Source organism: Amaranthus tricolor, chromosome 1 (assembly GCF_026212465.1).
Source record: "Amaranthus tricolor cultivar Red isolate AtriRed21 chromosome 1, ASM2621246v1, whole genome shotgun sequence".
Taxonomy (NCBI): domain Eukaryota; kingdom Viridiplantae; phylum Streptophyta; class Magnoliopsida; order Caryophyllales; family Amaranthaceae; genus Amaranthus; species Amaranthus tricolor.
In genome coordinates, this window is record NC_080047.1 from 23,423,196 (window position 1) to 23,448,444 (window position 25,249).

At 35.1% G+C, this 25,249-nt stretch overlaps 1 long non-coding RNA gene and 1 pseudogene across 1 annotated transcript; one reads left to right on the forward strand and one right to left on the reverse strand.

The window, feature by feature from the left end:
- LOC130807987 (mediator of RNA polymerase II transcription subunit 25-like) overlaps positions 1-25,249 on the reverse strand; it is a 31,675-nt pseudogene that overhangs the window by 755 nt on the left and 5,671 nt on the right.
- Positions 935-4,867, forward strand: LOC130800960 (uncharacterized). Its single transcript, XR_009039515.1, has 2 exons — positions 935-1,773; positions 2,731-4,867. It is a non-coding gene; the product is annotated as an uncharacterized LOC130800960 (long non-coding RNA).

Consider the following 25,249-nt stretch of genomic DNA (forward strand, 5'->3'; position numbering starts at 1 on the left):
TTGTGGTTGAAAATGCCGAAGCTGCTGTTGTTGCTGTGGCTGTTGCATGGTTTGTTGTTGTAAATCAAGCTGTTGTTGTTGCATGGTTTGTAGTTGAAAATGCTGAAGCTGTTGTTGTTGCTGTGGCTGTTGCATGGTTTGTTGTTGTAAATCAAGCTCTTGTTGCGTGGTTTGTGGTCGAAAATGTTGAAACTGTTGTTGCTGTGGCTGTTGCATGGTTTGTTGTTGTAAATCAAGCTCTTGTTGCGTGGTTTGTGGTTGAAAATGTTGAAGCTGTTGTTGCTGTGGCTGTTGCATGAGTTGTTGTAAATCAAGCTGTTCTTTCGTAGTTTGTTGCTGCATCTTTTGCATGGTTTGTGGTTGAAAATGCTGAAGCTGTTGTTGTTGTGGCTGTTGCATGGTTTGTTGTTGTAAATCAAGCTGTTGTTGCGTGGTTTGTGGTTGAAAATACTGAAGCTGCTGTTGTTGCTGCAGTCGTTGCATGGTTTTTTGTTGTAAATGAAGCTGCTGTTGCGTGGTTTGTGGTTGAAAATGCTGAAGCTGCTGTCGTTGTCGCAGTTGCATGATTTTTTGTTGTAAATACTGAAGTTGCTGTTGTTTCGTAGTTTGTTGCTGCATCTTTTGCATAATCTGTTGTTCCAAATCCTGGCATAAAAAGTAAAACAAATTCTAAATTATTTTGCCGACTTTGTCGTAAAAAGTAAAACAAATTATAAACTTTTAATTTCTGTTTTTGCTGACTTTTGCTTGGAACCTGGCGACCAGTAACCAGATTGTACAGAAAAAATTAGCATTAACATAAATTTTTAGGGAGTTTTAAAAAAACAAATACATACGGGGAGTTTTGAGCTTATAAATTCATTTTGTGGTTGAACTACTATTATTATGCAATAATATGCTTATAGCTTATTATAATTGCACGATATGCGGTACTTGTAATGTAAAGTTAATTAGCTTATTAGTTATTAGTTAATGTTTATCAACTAAAATTGTGAGTAATATAATTTAAGTGATCGTGATAATTAAAGTTAACTGGCATTCGTAAAATTTCGACGGGAAAGGAAATAACGTTGTAACAATGAAATACATAACACCCCATCAAATGACGACATCATTATAACATTTGAAACATTTTTTGGGGTTTTAATATAACACAAACTATTAGGAAAGATTGTCTCATAGTGAGACCAAACACATACGGGATGACACATTTCAATTTGACCTAAAAGTGATCAATTTTGACCTTAAAGTGATCAATTTCAACAAAGTATATATATATACTAACCTTAAATGGAATAATTATGACCCTTGTAAAGTGATCGAAAATCACCTTTAAAGTGTATTCAAGTTACCCTTGATGCCTTTAATTTATTCTACAAAGAGCTAACCCTTGATGCCTATTTGCAAAGAAAGGGCTTCTAGGTTACCACCACCCATTATCACCGGTTGCAATTTTAAAATCAAAAAGAGATCCTATATTTATTTCAACCAATCTTATAAATTGCATTGAATGTCTACTTTAACTGCAAACTATTTTTTTCATCTCTCTCAAACTTTCTCTCTTCCTTTTCTCGTTCTCTTTGTTTTCTCTTTTCCCTTGGGCTTGCCCTATTGACAAAGGCACACACCTCTTCCTCCTTCCATTTTACTTCCATACCGCTAGTCATCCCACCGCTACGCCAAGGCTACACAGCTCGTGCGCAACTCCTCAAGACAACAGTTGTGCACGTCCTTGTCCCCACAGTGCCGCCACCACCTTCTGCAACCACAAGTGTAAGTGTAATTTTTTCTCTTCTTTCTTTTTATCTTTGTGAACCACCATTCCTTGTTCTCTAACTATTATAGTATAACTAATTTTCGACTTTGTTATTGAGTTCATTTAATTGATGGTTGAATTAGTAAAAAGTTGATTGTAATTTCTTTGAACAATATGATAGTTAGGGTTTCATTAAGGGATGATAGTTTTCGTTAAATGTACTAGTACACTATAGTTTGTGGTTGTTCAAAAGCTATATATAAGCTTTTTGAGAGGTGATTGCGGTTGGAAACAAGGTTGTTAGGATCAAAATTATACCCAGGATCATTAAGGGATAGGATAGAAATCAATGGAATCGGATCGTAAGATCGTATGATCTTACAAATATGTATTAGTGTGCTTTGGATAACTAATTATCAATTATATATGTTTTTTTCAGTTTTATATTGCAAGTAAAAACTTATTTCACTTCATCTATTAGTTTTGGAATAAAAGACTTTTAATAATCATTTTTAAACTACGAATCGGGAAAAACTTGAATTTCATAGTGGTATTGATATAATTATTTTAGAAATATATACTTATACAAAAGTGCAATCTAGATTATATGAATTTGTTTTACAATTAAAACTAACCTTGTAAACCCTTGAAGGATGGATCGTCGGATTGTAGAATCGTGTTATGATCCTACCACCTAAATCTTGAACTAAATAGGATCGCATGATTTTACCAACATTAAGATCCTACCTACGATCCTGATCAGTCGCCTATTTTTGGTTTGTAAGATCATAGAAGCTTAGATCAAGATCGAGATTCTAATAACTATGGTAGTAAATGGTGGTGGCATTTGTTGTTAGAAGTGCATAGGTTTTGTTAGTTAATGGTGATTGTTAATCGGTGTTATTTTGATAGTGGTGGTTGCTATTATTGATATTGTTGATTGTTAGTAGTTAAATGTGGTTGTTTCACTTTAGGTGTTGGTGAGGTTTGTCTAATTGTGCTTGGATGACGGTAGTTATTATCTTGAACATGGTGTTCGTTGATTTTCCCATATCTGCGTACCCGTAACTAGGACAATGTCTCCGTACCCAAAAATTTTAAAACTAACGTACCAGAGACTTGGATCCACACTCGTATGTAACATAAGTTGCTGTTATAGGTGCGTACATGCCGTAATACCCTCTTACATACATTGTTTTCTTAATAATATTATCTCTAATTGCAATTATGCAATGTATTGTGATTAGGAGTTACTAGCAGGTAAGTTCTATATGAATAACTAAAAATTATGCTTACTAAGAATTTAGAACAATATAGATGATAGATTTACAGCTTTGGTATAAGTATGGGGTTGATCCCCTTGTTGATAAAGCAATATATATTTTTGGCGAGTCGAAATCGGAATGATTGCTCTATTGTGAAGTTTTAGATTACAGATGAGGTGCTCTTGGGTGTTGCAAACCCCAAGGGTCCTCATGCAAAGGATAAGTGATATTTGGTTAAGATTCTCGTGGGTTTGCAAGGGCTTCACCTAAGGAATAGATTATACTTGGTAAGGTACTTCAACTAAAGAATAGATAATACTTGGTAAGGTTCCCCATGGGTCTTGCAAACCCTAAGTGTCCTCACCCAAAGAATAAGTGATATTTGATTAAGATTTTCGTGGGTCCTGCAAATCTCATGGGTGACCTAAAGAATAAATTATACTTGGTAAGGTTCCCCATGGGTCTTGCAAACCCCAAGGGTCCTCAATGCTATTCATTTAAGCTAGTAAAAAGTGCCTCATGGGTCTTGCAAACCCCTAGGTTCCTCGTTCATAGAAAGATTATACCTAAGTCAAGTTTTCTTATGGGGTTTACAAACCACTTTGATCATACATATTTTGAAGTAAACAAGCTCACAAGGTCATACTTCACCATTGGGCGTCGAATAGCCCGATAACGCCCTTAGTTGAGTTGGTACATACATGTCTTATAGAGATGTTTAAAACTTAGAAGAGGGGGCTTGAGACTGACGTTCCAACCATGAACACATGGTTTAGGTTGGAAAGGAAGGAAGGATATTAAGAAGTAAAGATGGAAGACCAGTGGTTAATAGTTGCACTTTGAATGTTATGAGATCATCTTTATAATGTAGTACAACAATAATGTTATCTAGTTTGTTGGCCTTATTATAATATGTTGTTAATTATTGACGTGTATATGTTTGTTTTTATGTTTGATTGATTATGACTTTCTCTAATGTTCCAACTATAATACATTTGGCCTTTGGTCTGAAGTTGAGGAGCAGGAGAATCAACATCCTAGACAGGCATAACGGGCACTGAAGCTTCTTTTGCATTGCTTTCGAGAAGAGCGATGAATGTGAAGCATAATTTGTGTTACTGATGTGCTCGTTTGTAGAGCACATTTATCTCCTCATTGTAGTGTCGAATCTCGCATTTTAAATGCTTTTTACACACTTTACGCATGATTTTACCTTGTTCTTGTCTCCATGGTGTTTTGAGGTAATTTCAGGTATCTTCGGAGGTTTCAAGGTATTTTACGTTGCGTACGAGACTTAGATGCTTTGATCGAAGATTAGACACGTGTATCGAAGCTTTCCTAAGCATTCAAAGTCTTTCGCAAGGTCCTCGCAAAGCTCGTAAGCCATCTAGAGCTTCAAAGATACAATTATGCCAAGGAAAGAACCCATTCGGCCGAGCCACAACTCTATTCGGGCGAATGGCTGAAGCTTCGGGCGAATAGCTGAAAATTCGGGCGAATAGGACTTGGAAGGCTACATATTGTGCTCAAAGTTGCAGGAAACACCGAATGGTGCCCCATTCGGTCGAATGCACCTTCAATTCGGCCGAATTCAAGCCCCAGACTGCGCGATTTCTTTTCTTCGCAAACCAAACTCCAAGGGCTTTTAGGGCTTTTTACCTCATTTGTTTCTTAGCTTATAAATACCTCTCAATTCTGTAAAACAAAAGGGGGCTGAAGGGGATGCCTAGTTAGAGTGCCTTAGTGCCTCATTTTAGAACATCAAACCCTTTAATGCTTTCTCTAGTTTTTGCCCTAGTGTAGATTTATTGTTCTTCATTTATGCTTTCATCTATTTTCATGTCAATTCCTTTATGTAAGTTTATTTCTTTAATGCTTTGATGTCTTTATTGCTTTCCTCTATTGCTTCTTTCTATTGCTTTTCTTTAATGCTTTCATTTAATGCTTTCTTAGTTTAGATTTAATGCTTTCATGTTCTTTCATTTTTTTAATGCTTTCTTTGTTCATTGCTTTTATCTCTAGTATGTTAGAGTAGTTTCTTTAGGGGTTTTAGGTTAGAGAAACCCTAGGTTTGGTCTTGTCTTCAATGTTTAGGATTAGGGTTGAGGTTGATGATGGTTGTTGATAGATATTCGATTCGAATCTAGTCCTGCCACTCCTAGAGAGACATAGGACGATTATAGGTCGTTCGTGTGGCTTATAGGGTCACCAACTTCCTCTCGATACCTAGAGTATCTTGATTGATTACCGTTCGAACTCCCTTGACCTAGCTTATCTTTATTTTCAATAGACCATCCTAGGGTGGACATAGTCTACTCCCCGCTTGTCTTTCATTGTTGAGTTTCGCTTTTTATTCTTGTTATTAGTTAATTTCACCCACCAACCAACCTTCCATATAACCTTCCCACACCAAGTCTTTAGTCTAGCATCCCTTGTCCTTGTGGTTCGACCCCGACTTACCATTACACTCGTTGTAGTAGTATCAGGGTGATTATAAATATTTTTTGTATAACTTGGTTCTTAGTTTTAACGACGTGCTAGAAACCGCATTTTGGGTCGTATCAGAAAATATGTTATGGCTTTGACTAAAATATTTTGTCGTGGTACAATGTTTTAAAGGCAATGATGCCTTTAATTAATATATCGATCTTATTGTGTTTTCCATTTCTACACATCCTAAATTCTTTAGGGGAGATGTCCAAATTTACACTTGTACTTTAAAGTCTAATTCTATTATTATTTATCATTATAAGAGAACCATCTTTATATGAAAATCGTGAAAACCAATCGATCTGAAAAAAGTATTATTTTTTTTACTAAAGAGGTGTTACTGCAAAAAATTATTATACTTTTTGGCAAGAAAATGTTACTTTAAGTAAAAAAATAAATAAAAATAAAAAAGTAAAAATAAAAAACTGAACAATATTGTCAAAAAGCATTGTCTTTTACAGAAAAAAACTGTCCGGAAAAATATCATTTCGTTAATAAAATAAATGATAGAATAGAGAAAAAAGAAACTCACTCCAGGGAAAGCGTCCCTATTAAGTAGTGGTCTTTATCAGCAACAGACAAAATTAGCGTCTGAGATGGCAGCTGAACAATTGCGCACTGGAGGTTTAAACAAAAAGAAACAGAAAAGGGAACGCGAGGTTAGTGTGGTGGAAACAGGCAATATAAGACGATCAGCATTCCACGCATTCCTTTTCAACCGAATTCGGTAAATGAGAGGATCCTTCCAATTTTCACTAATCAGCAAATCGAATAAAGGTACTCCCATTGAGTTCTCTCCCCCAATTAAGTGGATGTAAGAGTTTTTGCTTCTAATGGAGCAAATTCAAAGGGATAGAGTCAACATTATTATTAAACTCCTTTCTTATCTATTTTTTTTCTTCTCCTAATGAAGCAAATTCAAAGGTATAGAAGTTTGGAACGGAAAACAAGCAGGTACGACACTAGCAATCACAAAATAACACATAAAACAGCATGCGTAGCCTAAATGCGGGAAAAAGCTCTAGATGACTTACAAGCCTCTGTTTTTGTAAATGTGCAAGAAATCCAGTTGGAGTCATGGCCCTAAAAATAAGAAAATCTGGTTTGCCAACATATAGCCTACATGAGCACAACAAAAGAATTCAGCCAATCAACACGAACATTCATATTAAAATTTTTCCAAAGAGAAAATAACTTGGCACTTAAAAATTATAAAGGAAACAAAAGCAATAAAAAAAACATTTTTAATATAGGTATCCCAGGCAGAAAGCATTACATGTTGTTTATGTAATCTTGAGATGTAACACGAACTATTTGCATAATAAAAGGCCAGTTTGCTACAAGCCTGTAAAAGAGTAAATAGTAGGTAAGGGCAATGTTAGGAGTATGACCTGATGTGATTCCCGAGCACATCAAATTTTCAATGCATATTCCCAAGCACATCAAAAACATCATACGTGGGCATCAATAATGTTTAACTATTCTACGCTCTTTTGAAGAATTGGGCAATTAGAATAAAGTCAGTAGTTAGATGTTTCTCGTGGAGGTAAAGTTACATCATGTCTGTTGATAAAAATAAAACAATAGCGCTAAATTTCTAAAACCAAAGGTGCATCAGTCCGACTTTTATTAAACCTTGTGATTTATTGTACAGATGCAATCAAAGAGCTAGTACCTTATCAACAATGAGAAGCATAGCGCACCCAAGAAACACTAACTAGATACGTTTGTAGTTTCTAGTTTCTTATAATCGGAACACTTTTCCATTTTGAGAAGTGTCATATAACTTTCAGCATTTCTATTTTAAGTAGGTTGCCCCAACTACTTTCTCACTTTTTCTTCTCTCTCCTCCCACTTTCTCCCTCAAATTTTCTTCTATCCCTATGTTGCACGAAAATAATTCAATCTGATACAAGATACGAAAACGAAAACGAGAAATAAGAAAAGGGAAAAGTCCTAATCATTTCCCCTTTATTGTTTGTTTTAAACTTTCCCATTAAACCCTTCCCATTCTTCAAAAACATGCTTGCGATTCTCTTAAAAATTGTTAGATGAATTCAACTTTATCCAAACGTTTCCCAACATCCTGCTAAAGACCACTGGTGTTCCTTCAGAAATTTAAGTTGGTGCGACAATGGAAGCAAGATATAAGAAGAAGAAAATTTTATTATTCAATTCAAAATTCAACAAATGACATGGATTTCGCGCTCCCTCAACTTTTTGATAATTATTTCCCATTAAATTCCAACTTCTTTGCCAAGAGTAAGGCACTGATTTCTTAATGTAATTTTATTTCCTTTTCTTGCATTCTAGTGTGGTCTTCGAAAATTCTTCTCTATTCTTCAGCTAACCTGTTTTGATTGGCTCAAATTTCTACCAAAACTTCCAGCAATTTCTCCTCTACTCACCTGGTCACATTTTGCTATTGAATCGAAAATGCCCCCGTGCAATTGTTTAAGCTCCTTTTCTTAGGAATCCAATGGCAGTGATTGCGTGGTTGCCATCTTCTCTTTTTCTTTAATACCAAATGCTAAAGACCATTGGTGTTCTTACTGAGATATAAACAAGTGCAACAATGCAAACAAGATTTAAGAAGAATACACTTTCTTATTAAAATTAGAGATTCGACAAATGATAGAGATTTCGAGCACCATCAACTCCTTACAATTGTTTCCTACTTAATTTCCATTCTTTCTGATCTATTCCTCTTCTATATATAAAGGACATCACCTCTACAGTTACTAATTTGCTCTTACTACCTAGATTTACTGTTTTACCCCCTTGCTTATTTCTCCACTTGTACGTAAATTATAAGGGGGGTCCCTAGGCTATATTAAAAACCTTTCTCTTCCCCTTCAATACCACACTTTTTATTTTCTTGAAAAATTTCATATGAATTCAAACTTTTCTTAAGATATTCAAATTTTTGTTATTTTAAGTTTCTAGGTTTAAGACAATTGATGAAAGTATAACTCTAAAACAAATCGTATTTTTGGATGGATGAGCACATCATACCCTTAAATTTTTAAGCTTCATTAGCAATGTGGCCATGTAAGTTTCTTTTATTTTGTTTTGGGCTTTTTCTATGTTTTTGTTAATTTTGTGAGGTGTTTTGAGTTAAGTTAGTTCGTAGAACAAAAACTAGGAACATCTAAAGACTAAAAAAACGATAAGTTGTCGTCGTTCGAAACATAACTGCAGGTGTCCTAGATCGTGTTTCCCATTCCTTTCTGTTTGAGCGGTTCGAAATGGAATTCCGAGGTACGTTTCCTGTTTTGCGCTTCACTATTTTATCCCTTCACACTTGCCTCAATCGATCTCCCCATCTCTCAAACTTTCTGAATATGTGTGAATTTCCTTTAATGCATCTAATATGAAATGGAGTAAGTTTGTTTGTAGCATTTTAAAGTAAGCTTCAAGCACAACAATAAGCTTCCTGAGACAAAAAGAAAGAATAATTTCACATATCAGATTTGTCAAACTTACAATTCTGAGGCTGCTAGATTTCTGAAACACTGCATCACAAAAAAAACAAATTAAGATGCCAATATGTGATATAAACTACTTCTAACAATATACATATCTAAATTAACTACAACAAATATTATTGTTTCACATCACCAGAAAAATTTTGGGTATATATCATAGATAGTACCTCTAATCTAGTAATTAAAGCACGTATTCCATGTTTCGCTTCGGATAAAGTTCCCTACAATCATCAAGTAATAAGTTTAGAAATCATACTACCATAAAATGCCATGAAATTTTACCTCTTTAATTCCTCAGAGAAAGCAGGATAAAGGGGACTAGATTAATCAAGAACAATAACAAAAATGCCTCGGAGTATTAGAGACCACTCAGATTTTGAGAGGTTCAAGTGAATAAAGCTTTACTCCTAACTATCTTGATTGTATTCTTGATCTAAGTAGGACTGAACAAAGTTTAGTCTAAACTGTAAACCAAACCTGACCAAACCGTAATTTAAGTATTTGATCTTGTTTACGGTCTAAATGGTCTGCTCCGATTTTTTTTAAAAATTTTACGATTTCCGGTCTGATCTAGGTTTTAAATTTTCAGACCAGACCGGACCGGAAAACCATATTATATTCCGGTATGGTGTAAACCGTAAATCGTGAATCGTGAACCGCAATAATATATAACATTATGTTGTAACTGTTTGGCCCAACTCTAAATATTAGTAGATTACTGCCAGGTGCCAGCCCATTACAATTTAAATTTTTAGTCTTCATTTTTCTCTACTTGTGGGTTGTGGCGCCTCCCTATCAAGTCTCACTGAATCAACTTTCTTCTCATTTCTTTCTTCTGACTTTCTTCACTGAATCAAGTGCTAATTATCAAGACAGAATCAAGTGTAGAATCTTGTAATGTTCATCTAATTACTATATGTAAATACATAATTGACCTACAAGAAAACATGGGAGAAAATGTTCTATGAAAAGACTCCATCATTGGACACAAGTTACTATAGATTTGTTGTATCTCAAGAGTCCAGAGTAACACCAAACAAATTCTGACATGCATATTCTGAGTAGTACCATTAAAGCATCTCAAACAGTGTATATTGCATAAATATTTAAGCTATTATTCATCTCTTAAACGAAGGGAATTCTGTTAGGGGCAACTCTGAAATTCGGGGAAACATCAAACATGCCTTAATTAGATTGTGATAAAAACTATGCTAGAGTATAATAAAATAAAAATCCTAAAGCAATTATTATATTTTGACTTTTGGAGATGTTTACAACACTTATCCAGCAATATTCAAACAAGAAGGAAAATATTTACAGTTAATTTGCTCTTTTTCAGCTTTAACCACTTGGGAAACGTAAATGTTGTTAACCTCTTCAAATAAAAAGTTGCAAGAAGAATTACAATTGCAAGTCAACAATAGGAAGTATCACCTAAGAAAAAGGGGGAGCGCGGTACACCAAGTGTCCCCGTGGAAAGAAGGCAGCGGAATGGGTCCCGCCATAGAAGTGTAATGAAGGGAAACCATACCTTGTATTTCTACAAGAGGTGGCTTCCAGAACTCGAACCCGTTTCAGTCATATAGCAACACCTAAACCGTTGTGTCGGGGCTTACCTTCATGCGAAATAAAGACCAAACTAGAAAAATAAAAACACTACAAAAAAATGAGCCCAATACCAGCAGAACTTCCACCAATGGATTCTAATTTAAGTAAAACTTATTTTTGTTTTTTATCATATAAAAAATCATTTTCGCAATCCCTTTACACAGCCTACACCCTCCCATGAATAAAAAAAATATGTAAATGTAAAAAGACTGAAAGAGAGATGGAGCTCAATACAGGCTACTGACCTCCCATACTTTAATGTATTTGGATAGTGAAGATATTAATGATGTCGTAACTTGTTGAGACATTGGCATATTAGAAGCTGAATTACTCACTCCAATAGATTGCATTCCGAGTTGTACCTGTTGAGCCATTCCTGAAGATGGCACGAGAAAGTCGATACCAAATGGTGCACCAGATGAGCCAAGTTTTGACATCATATTTAGATTCATACTTGTCCCACTCTGTAACATAGCTGGAATCTGACCAATCCCAGATACTGGTTGACCCATTATGTTACCTAACATGCCTTGAGGATTAATCTGAGGTTGATATATATCATGGTAAGGATTCTCAGAAATATTAGAAGTTGCAGACATTAATGATTTGATGGTTGAATTCTGTACAGGCTGCAAACTTCCTATAGTGCTTCCAAACCCAGAAATAGCACTCGACTGTCCGAAAGACAATACAGTTTGAGAAGTTGGCACACTTGATGCCATTCCATTAGGTATCATATTTGACATATGCATACCAATAGAAACCCCACCCATTGATGAAAGACCAATAGGTGTTTCTCCTATGCGGGCCACCTGTGCTTGAGAGATATTGTCAAGAACTGTACCCAAAGAACGTACAGGCTGAGATGTGCTAAATATGGACTCTAGATCTGGTACATTCTCATTGGTAGTAAGAAATTCATGTGATATGGAAGGTGGTGAAGATATAAAAGGTGGTGAAGCCGCCTGTAAGCTAGGAACACCTTGAGTAGCAGCATGAGAAATGGAAGGTATATGAGGTGACGCATGTCCAGGTGCCGAGGAAGTCACTGTACTTGGCTGCACGAAAACCAGTTGCACAATAAATTAAAACAAAACAGTTAGCAAATCAAACAAGACATGGCAAAATAAAGAGCCCTTACAATTTTAAAAGTTGTTTGCTCAACCGTTTCTGCAGATATGTGCGGCCTGTTAGACCCATTTGCTGGAAAAAGAAACCTTATTATCTTTTACGCTATGGAGAACAAAAAATGTAAAGACATGATTTTACCGACATTAACTTATCAATCAAGCCTAAACTTTACAAAAGGTATCTTCTTAGTTCCAAGACAATGATCTAGAAGACAATTTTTTTAAAGGAAGTAACAAGAAAGGTTTAAGGCAAAAAGAGATGTATTCCCTCGTCCCTTTTGGACTCGATGTTTGGACTTTTATGATAAAACTTTGAAAAGTTTGACCATTTATCTCAAAAAGCATTTGAATTATGATATATCCCCTAAACTGGCTTAAAATGCAATGTACACCTTTAAGATGTGGATTGTATCGATTTGGTGTGATTAAAAACCATTAATAACTCAGCTTATACGACACGATGCAGCGTTGTTTATAAACTATGATTCTTGGACACCGCACAAACACAAGTTGGTGTATGCAAATGCATTGTGTTTATCTATGTATATGTGGGAGTGGGTGGGTGGGTGGGTGGATGCGTGTTAGTGTGTCACGTAGTTATCAAAGGAGGGCCAAGGGAAAAGAAAGGCTCGTGCTGTAATAAAGAATTTATCCACAAAAATCAAATTATCAATTGAACCACATAGAAGCATCATTAGAGAAGGAAAGAAAGAGCAACGCAAAGTTGTTTGCTTAAAAATTCACTATTCTTAAATAAAAGTGATCAAAGATGGTAAAACCAACTGTCCTACAAGTGGAAAACAATAGTAAGCATACATCCATTGATATCACACTGAAAAATTGTATATTTAGAAGTCTCTTAATGCGAAAGCCTGCTCTGATCCTTCGAATTCCCTGTCCTAGAGATCTCATTCACTACTCTATTTTAGTGTTCACTACAATTTCACTTCTTTGTTCAGTCGATTCTCCTCCAATAACTTATTTATTAGTTTAACAGTCACTAACAATAAATAAATGGCTTCTCGTGAAAATCTTTAGTTTTTAATAAGATCTATATGTAGATTTTCTTAAGAGAAGGTATTTGCAGCACATTCAAGCTTGAGGAAATATATATGCACATCCCACTTTGATATTTCCACCCCTAGCTACTTTGGCAAGGAGAACAACGAACGAAAGCTTAAAATAATCATGAAAAGTCTAGTTGCAATCACCGTCACTCTGTATACGTATAAGAGCCTTAACTGGCAAAAGCATGAACTTTAACTCTCTAAACAATCTTTAGAAATTTTGACATGCACCCCTAAATAGTATCCAACTTTACTCCCTCTTAGTTGACACCATAAGAATGATTTGGCTAAACTAGGTTGATAGAATATATCTCTTGTTTAAATGAGAACATATCAGGAAGAAAAAATTATAATATTAGTATTAAAATAATTCTCGATTTGATAAAATCTACATGCAACATCCCAAAAATCTAACAGAATCCTAACAGATTTTGGCCTTCTAAATCTCACAGGCAAGGAAAGTTAAAGGGAATTCTTTTCAGAATGATTAAAAAGATTAAAAAAAACTATTGCACTGTTGCAAACAAAAAGCTCATCATTTCCCTTGAGATAGAGCTCCAAACAAGAAAGTAGTAGCATTATAGTTAAAATTTAAGTCGTAGATTTCCTTCAATTGACAAGAGGTTAACACGTATTGATTTTGAGAACTGATTACGAGAATCATAACATGTATGGTGTATTGAGTTCTTGAGTTTCAAATGATAAAGAACTATATTTAAGTGGCTCGTCAAAACATGCTCATTTTTGTTTAGGTAAAACTACAAGAAGATGTTTGCTACTAAGGGTCACTCAAAAAAACTTTGTTATCAATAACAAGGGTAAGGTACGTAAATCTGACCATCTAAACTCCGCCTAGGTGTGTGCCAATGGCGTCTGGGTAATAGAAAATGGCAAAGTGGTAGAAAGTTTGTAGTAGAAACACGTCTCAATAAGTACCCTCATCAACAAAGGCAATTCTAAACATAGATGAAAATTATTCCTTTACGAGTAAAATAAATGATAATAGAATTACAAAACAACAAAGTTTACTATTTCCTAGTTAACTTGAAATCAACTTAGACCTCCAAAGATGGCATTGTTTTTGTCTTCCTTGTATGGAAAAGATTCTTTCATACTTGACCACTTCAGTTCAACCTCTTCACACTATATTAAACCTTGATTTCATTCATAAACTCCCAAAACCTCTTTACCTTAAAAGCAGCATTCAATGCAAAACGAAAAGATGTTCCCTCTAATTAAAGTCATCAAACTTTTCCTCATACAATTCAATATTCTACACTTCGAAGGTATATTGTTAAAAGAAATAGTTTATATCACTTGTTAAGTTGTTATAAATTTGAACATGGACAAGCAAAATGAGACAAAGATAGTATAAGTTTGTCATTAATATTAGTCTCCTCAAAAATGATTAATTACTCACATATTTTCTAAGCATGTACATCAAAATTTATGTACATTATAATTTATATTGTTTTAAATACCAAGTGGAAACACATAAAAAGAGTTTATTTCGAAAAAGAAGAATATCATAACCTATGACGAAACAACCAACATTCCATTCCAGAAAAAACCAAAACATTTAACAATCACGGGATTCAAGTTCCAACAAAACTTAAAAATAAAAACCTGTTGGCATAGACACGGGAGAGCCTAAACTTGTGATAGATTCTTGACTTTGTGACATTTCAGACCAACTCAAAGCGGCACAAGCTTCCATGAAGCTATCTGAAATCTGAACAAAGAAGTGAGGCTGCACACATTAATTTTTATAACAAAGTACCATTTCAAGAAACAGAATAGAGTACAAACTACAAACTATAACAGAATAAGAAAAGTAAACTTAAGGCCAATTACGAAACCAACTAATTTGATCATAAAATCAAATTTTTATCAAACAATTAGGAAAGACAATAACGTGCCAATTCACATATAGAGAGTATCAACATCTACTTCAACAAGTTAGCATCTTAAGAACTTGCCGAAATAAGGAAAGAATTTATAACTTTCATGTACAACAGGTTGAGCCATTGAGATTCTTTCAATGTATAAGCAATAGAGGAGATTGATAACTTGATACAGAAAAACACTAGGGTTCCTTTTTTTTTCCCACTTCTTTTCACAAACTTACAACAATCGACTACCCCAATGTCACAAGTGTATCACACCTAGGATCCTTTTTCACCAAGTGTAATGCTCCATTGTAAGAAACATTCCAATGATGATGAGAAGTCTAAGGATAGATCATAGTGATGATGTTGGTGTCCTAGTTACCACAAATAGGGATGGGCATGGGTCTTGAACCCTAAGGGTCTAGACCCAACCCGACCCTAATTTAAAGGTCTGGATCCACCTTTTTTTTTACGTCCGTTGGATCTGAATCCATGACCTTAGGGTCCGGATCCGGGTCCACACATTTGAGACCCAAATCCGACCCATAGACCCTTTTGCATTTTTTTAAAAAACTATATATTATATTATTATGTGTTTTAAATGTCTGATTTGAAACTTTGTTATATTTTGAAACATTACGTGATTTGGAATATTGATGGTTTATGTAATTTGAAATGTGGTCATTGTATCTATACTTTAAAAATAAGAAAACTTGATAAATATTTCGTTTTAAAAACTGAATGTTGGAAAGCTTCATATATGTGGTCGCTCAATTAGTTAGAGTATTAGAAAATACTTAATAGTTGACAATGTTAAAATAATTTCATACAAGTGGACGAAAATTGTATAATATATTTTTTTAAAAAATTTTGAGAAAATAAAAAACAAAATATTATTTTGGACCCAAATCCGTAACCTCCAGACCCTAGGGGTTTGGGTTTGGGTCTGGGTATTGGTCTAGGTCCAAACTTTTAGACCTTATGGATCTGAGTCCGATCTTGGTCCAATAAAACAAATAAGGTTTGGATCTGGGTCTAGTTGGACCCGACTCAGATTCGATCCATGCCCATCCTTAGTCACACAAGAGTATAAAGGCAAGAAGTAGTGGATTCTTGACTCAAGATATTCTTTTCATATGGCACCCAACAAGCTCCACCTATGAAATGATAAATGGAATAAGTGTTACAATGGGCAACGTTATCGGCGTTGGGAGTGTTTAGATGAAGATGTTTGATGGTATGGTGAGGACTTTGAATGATGTGAGGCATGGTCTGGATCTAACGAAAAATTATATCTAATTAGGACTTTAGACAAGAATGGTTGTAGGATTAGTTGTGAAGGTGGAGTGATGAAAATTATTAGAGGGTCACTAGTTGTGATTTAGGGGAAGATGAATGAGAGCTTATATGCTCTAGATGGTTCTACTAATTCCAACTTGGTGAATGTCTCCACTAGCACTAGGTCCGATGATTGGCGCTTAAGTTTGGGTCATATCGGTGAAACAGGTATGCATGAGTTGAGCAAGCAAAGCTTGTTTGGTGGTAAGAAGCTTAGTAACCTTGGGTTATGTGAACATTATGTTTATAAGAAGCACAAGAGGGTAAGATTTAAACCAAATATCCACAACATTGAAAGGATACTCAATTATGTTGATTTCGATCTTTGGGGGTCTTCTAGGAAGACCTCACTTGGGGGTTGTACCTATTTGCTTACTTTCATAGATGACTATTCAAGGAAGGTTTAGCATTATTTTATCAAGCATTAAGATGATGTATTTGATGTCTTCGCTGATTGGAAAACCATGATTGAAAAAGAGTATTAAGAAATTGACAACCGAAAAAGGTTTTGAATTTGTTGAGAAAAATTTTCTTCAATATTGCACCAAAGAGGGCATTGTGAGACATAAAACATGTACGGGAAAGCCTCAACAAAACAGTGTTGTGGTGAGGATGAAAAAAACTTTGTTAGAGAGGGGCTAGCAGCCTGATCACTCAAGCCAAGTTGAGCAAGCGTTTTTGGTCGAAGTCGTTGCTACAACATGCTACTTGGTGAACCGTTTTCCATATACCGCCTTGAAGTTCAAATGCACACAAGAGATATGGTATAACTCTCCGATTGATTATTCTAATCTTAGAGTACTGGTTGTCCGACGTATATCTATGTGTGAGGAAAAGCTTGAACTTAGAGCTAGAAAGAGTATTTTCATGGGCTATGGTGTGAGTGGAATGGGGTATATAGGGTTTAGTATGAGAGATCTAAGAAGATTGTAAAAATTATAGATGTATTTGAGGAAATTGTTGTGATTACTCCAATTGTGGAGAACGCTTTGACTAACATTGTAGGTACATCCGATAATACCCAAGAAGAGGTGGAACATCCCGATGTTGATAAAAATGATGATGATGCTCAGCATGCAAAGAAAAACCTATTGCCTACTCCTAGGCAAAAGAGGAAGATCATAACTCGATGAAGGTATATTAAGGAGTAGAACTATGTTGCATATGCTCTCAACATTGCTTGTAGCAATGAAGCAAGAGATGAAGTCTCTTGCCAAGAATAAGACTTGGGTTATTGTTGATGTGCCTAGAAATAAGAAGGCAATTAGGATGCAAATCGGTTTTCAAGAGGAAGGAGGGATCAACAAGCAATAGTTCTCCTATATAAAAAGCAATGGTTTACACAAGTTGAAGGTGTAGATTTTCGATAGATTTTTTCCCCAATTGTGAAACACTTTTAGGGTTTTGCTAGCTATTGTAGTTATGGAAAAACTTGAGTTGCATCAATTGAATGTCAAGACCGCTTTTCTACGTGGGGAGTCAGAAGAGGAGATTTACATGAAGCAATCGAAGGATTTTGAGGTATTTAGAAAGGAAAGCCATGTGTGTCATTTGAAATCATTGCATCGGTTGAAACAATCTCCAAGGCAATGGTACAAGAAGTCTGACTCATTCATGATATCACATGACTTTACAAGAAGCTCTTATAATAGTTGTGTCTATCTTAAAAAGCTTGATAGTGGCTCTTTGTTGTATTTGATTTTTTATATTGATGACATGCTTGTAGCATGTAGAGATTTGTTTGAGGTGGAGAACTTGCTTTCAAGTGAGTTTGACATGAAAAATCTTGGTGAAGCCAAGAAGATACTCCCAATGTTCCTTAAAGTTGTTCTCACAAAGAATTAACTCGGCAATTAAGAAAAATAAATCTTTTGAATGGTAGATATATGATTTTATTGAATGATAAATTTAATGAAGAAAAAGTGGAAAACATAAGCATTAAAAAAAATATTAAAATAAATTTAGTGAAAAAATATAGGGACCACAATTATTAAAAAAATACTGAAATAAAGTTAGTACTTGGGTTGAAGATTTTAAGGGATAGGGCAAATGGCATTTTGTACCTTATTCAAAGGAGGTACATTGAGAAAGTTGTGAAGAGCTTCTCCATGGATAATGCAAATATTGTGTACACACCTTTAACTTCTCATTTCAAGTTATACAAGAAGGTGTATCCCCAAGCAAAACAAGAAGATCAAAATGATGTGCAATCCTTACACTAGCGTCGTTGATAGTGTTATGTATATGTTATGATGTGCTCAAGGCCGGATATAGCTCACGCCATTAGCATGGTGAGCCGATACCTGTCAAGTTCGGGTAAGGTACATTGACAAGCGTTGAAGTGGTTATGAGGTATTTGAAGGGGACTTCAAAAGTGAATCTCAAATTAGGGAAAGATCTAAACAGGTTGACCGGGATTTGTGACCTTAATTATGGAGGTAATTAGGATGCTAGAAAGTCTACTTCTGGGTATGTGTTTACTTTAGGTGGAATGTTTGTAAGTTGACAATCATCGCTCTAAGATGTGACCGATATGTCAATAACCGAAGCGAATTATATAGCCATTGTTGAATCATTAAAAGAGGCAAAGTGGCTTAAGGGTCTAAGTTGGTGAAATGTGTCGTAAGATGAGTTTAGTGAATGTTCATTGTGATGGTGAAGGTGCAATTAATTTGACTACAAATCAAAACACAATCCATAGAAGAACCAAGCACATTGACATTAAGTTCAATTTCATTTGAGATGAAGTTGATGACAAGAGATTGAGTTTGGTAAAGGTAAGTACCAAAGACAACCCCACCGATATGATGACTAAGCCATTTCCCACCAATAAGTTCACTTTGTGTGTGGACTTGGTTGGTTTAGCTCCTTACATAATGTGAAGCTCTTTGCGGCATTATGTGGTGTGATAGTTGTTTGGTTTGTTAGTAGTGTGTTGGATAGAGTGTCTAGGAGGATGTGTGACTTGGGTAAACTCAAGTCAAAGTGGAGATTGTTGGAGTTTAGGTGACTTGAGTGCACCATGGTGAGTGCTTGATGATGCATGTAGGTGCATGGAGGCATTTCGAGATACGTATGATGAGGTGGGGCAAAGTAAAGAGTAAGAAGTTGTTGCTGCTGCATGTGCTCGAACAAGGCAGTTGTAGAAAGAGTCCTGGCTTGAACGAGGCACTTAAGATAAGTAAACAATGAATGCCTCGGATGAAGTGCTCGAACGAACGGGCTACTATGCTCGAACAAGCACTTCATCTGGTGGGGTCTGCTTCATTTGCGGCTTTCAGTTGCGGGCTTTATAAGTTTCTATGCCTTGGGCTCTATCACCCCAACCATTGGATATGCCTCTCATACTATATAACGGAGTGATAAACTAACCTAGATGATTATTCAAACCCTAAACAAATAGCCTATCACCGAGGACGTAGCCCCAAATGGGTGAACGTCGTAAACATTGCGTCTTGTCTATTTTTCATTCATTTCCTATTGCATTTTCATTCCTAGTTCATTGATTAAAATTGTTTTAAGAACAAGAGTCTTCACACCTTCAATTTTGGATGTCTTTAGGGGTAAAGTTTGAATCTTTAGGCCCTACTTCTTCTATCATTTCAATTTCCTTCATTTGTTTTGTCATATACCTCTTTTATATTACAAGACATTAGCAGTCTGCCTATTAAGCCAAATGAAACCATGGAAGCATAAATCTTAACAATATCCATCAATCACATAGAGGTTCAGCTCATTAAAAAATTACCTGTATGCTTTCTTCATGAACATGTGAAGCATTAAGTTCAATTCTGTAAAAAATTCAATAAAGATGTTCTACAGATTTCCTCTATCACATAAGGGTCAGTTTACCAGGGCAGGATCCATATGTGAAGAATTCAACAAAACAATGGAATGAGAGTGAAACGATCCAATTTCACATTTTCACGCAACTGAAGAAACCGTAAGAAACCTTGAAAACCTCCGATTTCCTGAAGCCCCCTCTCTTGAGACTTGAGATCTAAACAAACTCCCCCGCCTCGCTCTTCATACTTTTAAACCCACAAATACCAACAATACATAATGGCCTACAGAAAGTTGAGAAAAGAAGCAATTTAGATGGAAAACTTGGACAAAAAAACAACATTATCCTTCACTAAGCATTAAGTGCAGAGAAACTTCGCTTACTGTGTTATATATTCCTTTAAGATTGGGTGGAGATTTAGGGCAAATGACAGACAAAGAGACTGCATACTGCACAGAGAAATCAAAGTCAGATTGATACAACAAGAAAATAAAACATGAGAATTCAATAATAGAATTACAGCTTCACTACCAGATCAAACCACTTGGAGACTGCATACTGCACAAAGAAATCATGTAAAAGATTCTCGGGTTGAGCTTCACCGTTTTCACCTTGATCTAGATTTTCATTTGCTGGGCGATACACTGGTGTTGGAAAAGGATAAGGATTACTAGCAGATACTAGAATGCAATGTCTTTTACCATCTAGGTTCTGTTGAGTCTGGAATCCATTTTGCGGGATATCAAACATCTGAAAATACAACTAAACAAAGTAAGCATCCAGTAGACCGATGGAGATACGATTGCAATCAGCATTGTAAAATTTTGTATAAGACATGCGGGCTTCAGAAATGGGAGCATTTTCATGTTTGATCTATCTTTCAACAGATATAGAAGTTCACAAAACTTAGAAATTTACAACATAGCCAATATAAGGGAAATTCAACATGGTAGGAACTAGACGCCAATGATAGCACTTCTTTTTTATTATTCCACTTGGTAGCAATAAGATTTCAAGTTTATTAAAACGGTAGCAAATTCCGTTAAAAAATATCATATTCTGTCAACTTTGGTTTTTGTTAATGGTGCCCCTTGATGTGCAGTTTTCAAAATGCAAAATAGATATAACAAAGAACAGATAATGGGAAATTCCATGTGATAATACTGAATTTTTTTTCCATGTGGTAGACAAACATTTTTTGAATCCACATGTTGACCTTGACCTTCCAACTTTTTCATGTGGTAGAAAAAAGAGAAGTTTATTTTGTTAACTTTACGCTATTTTTGCCCAACGTAATGACATTTTTTTCAAACAAAAAACATCGTGATCAGCCTAATTGACCACATATTTCAAAATTCGATCGAAGTAAGTAATTAATTTAACCAAAAATTTAACATTTTGTTTACCACATGGAAAAGTTAAAAGCTAAAAGTTCACCACGTGGAAAAACCAAAAACTCAGAGCCACCACATGGAATTTCCCAAAAATAATTAACAATAGTAAGGTTGAATTTTCTTTTCACTAATTTTCAACAAAAGGGTTTGCTTTTCTTTTCATTGATTTTCAACAACTTTCAACTTTTTTTTAAAACAGTGTTAATAAAATTAAAACCTTATGTAGAAAAATAAAAAAAATAGCTACCACTTGCGTTTCACCAAACGTTGTTGCTAACATGTAGAATTTCCTTATTTTTAATAACACCGCAAGTATGCATTTAAAATGCGCCAAACATTGCATTCATTATCTATCTAACAAGTTACAACACCCTGCATAATTGTTATGTACAAATCATTGTTTGGACATTTCAATATTAAACTCAACAAAGCATCAACAATAATTACAACAATCCCAAGCCAACATTTGGAATAAAATCAAACAAACTACATGCATCTGGATTCCTTAACCAAAAAAATAGAAGAAAAGAACTATCGATGAAAATGACATATACTAAGACATAGCAAACCATTCTAACAAATCCTGGATAAGAAACATATGTATTAATGTACGAAAACCAAAATCCAGCTTGATACAACTAAAAGCACTAAAATAATCAAAATCCATACCATCAAAGCCTCATTAATGCCCTCAACAAGGCCCTCAACAGTAGCAACATCATTCCATCCTCCACCAGAAAATGCTAGGGATGACAGCCGGCTACGAAAATTCTCAACATTTCGAGTCCAACCACTCTTTTGAACCGAGGAAGCTGATCACAAAGTTAAAATGTCAGTACTAAAACATAAGACCAAAAATTGTAAAATACACTGCACAACAAGAAAGCAAAAGGCAAATGGTCTGCACTAAATCATCGATCCTCACCAAGCTATTTCAAAATGCATAAGCGCACAAATCTAAGCGAATAATATGCGCGGCCGCACCCCATCCAAGTAAAAAGCCCACGGATAACTTATCTTTTATGCTTAGTTTCCTACGTAAACTAAAACAGCTTACGCACAAATAAGTCCCTACCGCCCTAGGCCATTAGTTTATTTTAACCTTGATTTCAGAATAATTAAGTTTTTAAAGTTTTCTTTCTCTACTAATTTTTATGGGTTTGAAGTCAATAGAGACCTCAAGAAATTAAAGATGGACTTTAGTTATGCAATTCTATGGTCTATGTGGTTGGAGAGAAAGTACCCCTTCAAAATTTTTAGCCTCATTATGGGCTAAAGGCCAATGGTCGATTTCAACAATGTTCTTTAAACAAGCTATGTGTAGGAGAATGAAACTTACTAATGTAGTTAGAGACTAAACTTTCTATAGATCACTCATCCTTATGATGTAGTATTGAAGTTTCTTCATTAACAAAATTTTATTTTATCAAAACATAAAAGTTTTCTCTCTCCATTATGTTCTAATTTCTTTTCTTAGTTGAGAACATCAAAGGTTCTCCTAAATAATAAATTGAGGGTAATCCTGCTTGATCACCACCCTTCTTCCTTCGTCTATAGTAAATCTTCAAAGCTAGTTCCCCTCTTCCTTCACTTCCCACATGTGGTAGGACATGTATCAGGTATGAGCAATCTACACAAAAAGAGGTAAATATAATTAATTGTAGTATGGTATTGAGAGAGAGGCTAGGGGTTGCTCATATCTCTACAAAGATGCGGGAAAGTATAATGAGATGTTTGGACATATTCAAAGGAAGACCACCGACTCGCCATTCACATGGGTGGAAAGCATCACGATTGATGGATAAAGAAGTCACGTAGGCCAAAGAAAACGTAGAAGCATCAAATTAGAAATGACATGAGCGAGTTGCATCTCTCTGATGATTTGACTAGGGATAAAACTAGTTAGAGATGTCGTATTTGTGTCCTAGACCTTCGATAGTCACCTACGCCTACACCTAAGTACCTATGCGTTGTTTGTTGTTCTGGCTTCTATAATTGTTTTTATATATGAATATATCTTTTGTCATGTTATTAGCCTTAATTTTTATCTTGCGTTGTCTTGTCATGTTATTAGCCCTCGATACTCTAATATGGTTGCGGGACCTTGACAATTTACTTTAGACTAAAAACATGGTAGCTAAACATCTAAAAGATGCTTCAAATAGCTAAAAACAAAGATACGATAAGGATTACAAACGGAAAACCACTTATCCCTATAAAGGGCCAGTACAAAAAAATTGACTACTCCTCAAAGGTATGGTTAAGTAGGATAATATTCTAACATTGGAAGTTTGGAAACAAGCTGAGTATGCTTGAAAAGTGTATGATACGTGTATTTCATAACATCGAAGTAGATACATCAATGATTGATCAATTGATTGAGCACAAGAAAGCGTTGGCATTTGATAATATATACAATGATATTTTTCGCAATTAGAGTCTCACACATCACAATGAAGTAAAGAATATTTTTTAGATAAGGCATCAATAAAACCAATGAAGTAAAGAATATTTTGTAGATAAGGCATCAATAAAACCAATGATAATAGTGTCCAAAAAATACCATAAATATATAAATAAGTCTTTAATACTCACCAAAATAAGGTCCATGTGTATTATACACAACCAAGGCAAGCTCAAATATCGAACTAGATGCAATTGAAGGAGGACTCTGCAAATTGCAACAAAGAGAGGTAGACACTAATTAGGAAGATAAATTGGTTTGAAGTTTACACCTAGTATGAGATCAAAATTTTAAATTTACCCTTTCTAAGACCTCAAATCAAACAAATAACTAGGAAACAAAGAAGGAAAAAGCATAAACCTGAGTTTCCATATCATTTGCACAAAAAGACCTACATACAAACCAAATCTTATTATAGGTCATGTAGAAATAGCTTTTAACTTTTTATCAAAATATGACATTGTTAGATCTAAAGCCAATTTGAAGTAAAGAGTGGATATTGTTCTTTTAACCAAAAATATTGACTCAAATTTTCTAACATGGGATTCACTGCGAGTAGCTCAAATGAGGAACTACCACTGAATACTACAGAAGAATTGCGCCACTATGGTTAAAAGGTAAATTCTACCTGAACAATCGAACGAACATTAAATCAACACTAAATATTGGGATTTCAGAAAAGTACATAATATGGAGATGTCGGTAGATAAGATCTTTATGCGATGTGATTCCAACACGTCAAAGCTTAGTCCATTGTTCAAATAAGCCAAAGATTCAAAGTCAATATCAAAATGCATTCTTAAGTCCATTCAAATATTATGCTAAGAAGAGTTCGAGAAGGTTTAAATATAAAATGCTAAGGGATATCTTTGAAACCAAGAATTCCAGATATCATCCTTATCATATGTCCAAGTCAAAACCATAAGTCAAGAGAAGGTCACACTTATGCATGGGTTCCAAACAGTCAAGCTGCAAAAATAATCAACTCGAGCCAAATCCAAGGTTAAAAAGGCTATGATTTACATGGAGACGAACTTATTGAAAAGCTTAATCTTTATGATCCTTTGATTTATATGTATTATCAAAAAGAGTGTTAAAACACTACATGATGTCATGAGCATTTCAAAGGCTATCAGCTCCACTATCCTCCTCTCAAACCACCTTTCTTCCTCCCCAAGTATTTGGCTTTCTTGCATTAACGTCCAAGCCTTATCGATTCATCATTAAAGAAGGAAGACCAAGTAATGCATGATGACTTAAAGTCTCCTTGAAGTCAACACAAGTGAGGAGTTGCAAGTAAATAAGTTAATGAGGTCTTAGTTAATTGAATAAAGTTGTTTACTTTAAAAGTCTTATAGTAAGTAAATTTATGTAATGTTCTTTGTGCCTCCATGCATGTGAAAGATTTCAAGGATACAAAGTCAAAAGTCTTTTCTTTTCATAGGTCTACTTGGTTGACAAACATCTTGCTATCCAAGATAGGGAGTCAAAAGGGTGTGTTCCCTAGTGTGTCTTTTTGTCCAAGTAAGCAAGTCATGAAGAGTCATCAATGGCTAGGAAGAAAACCCAAAAATGA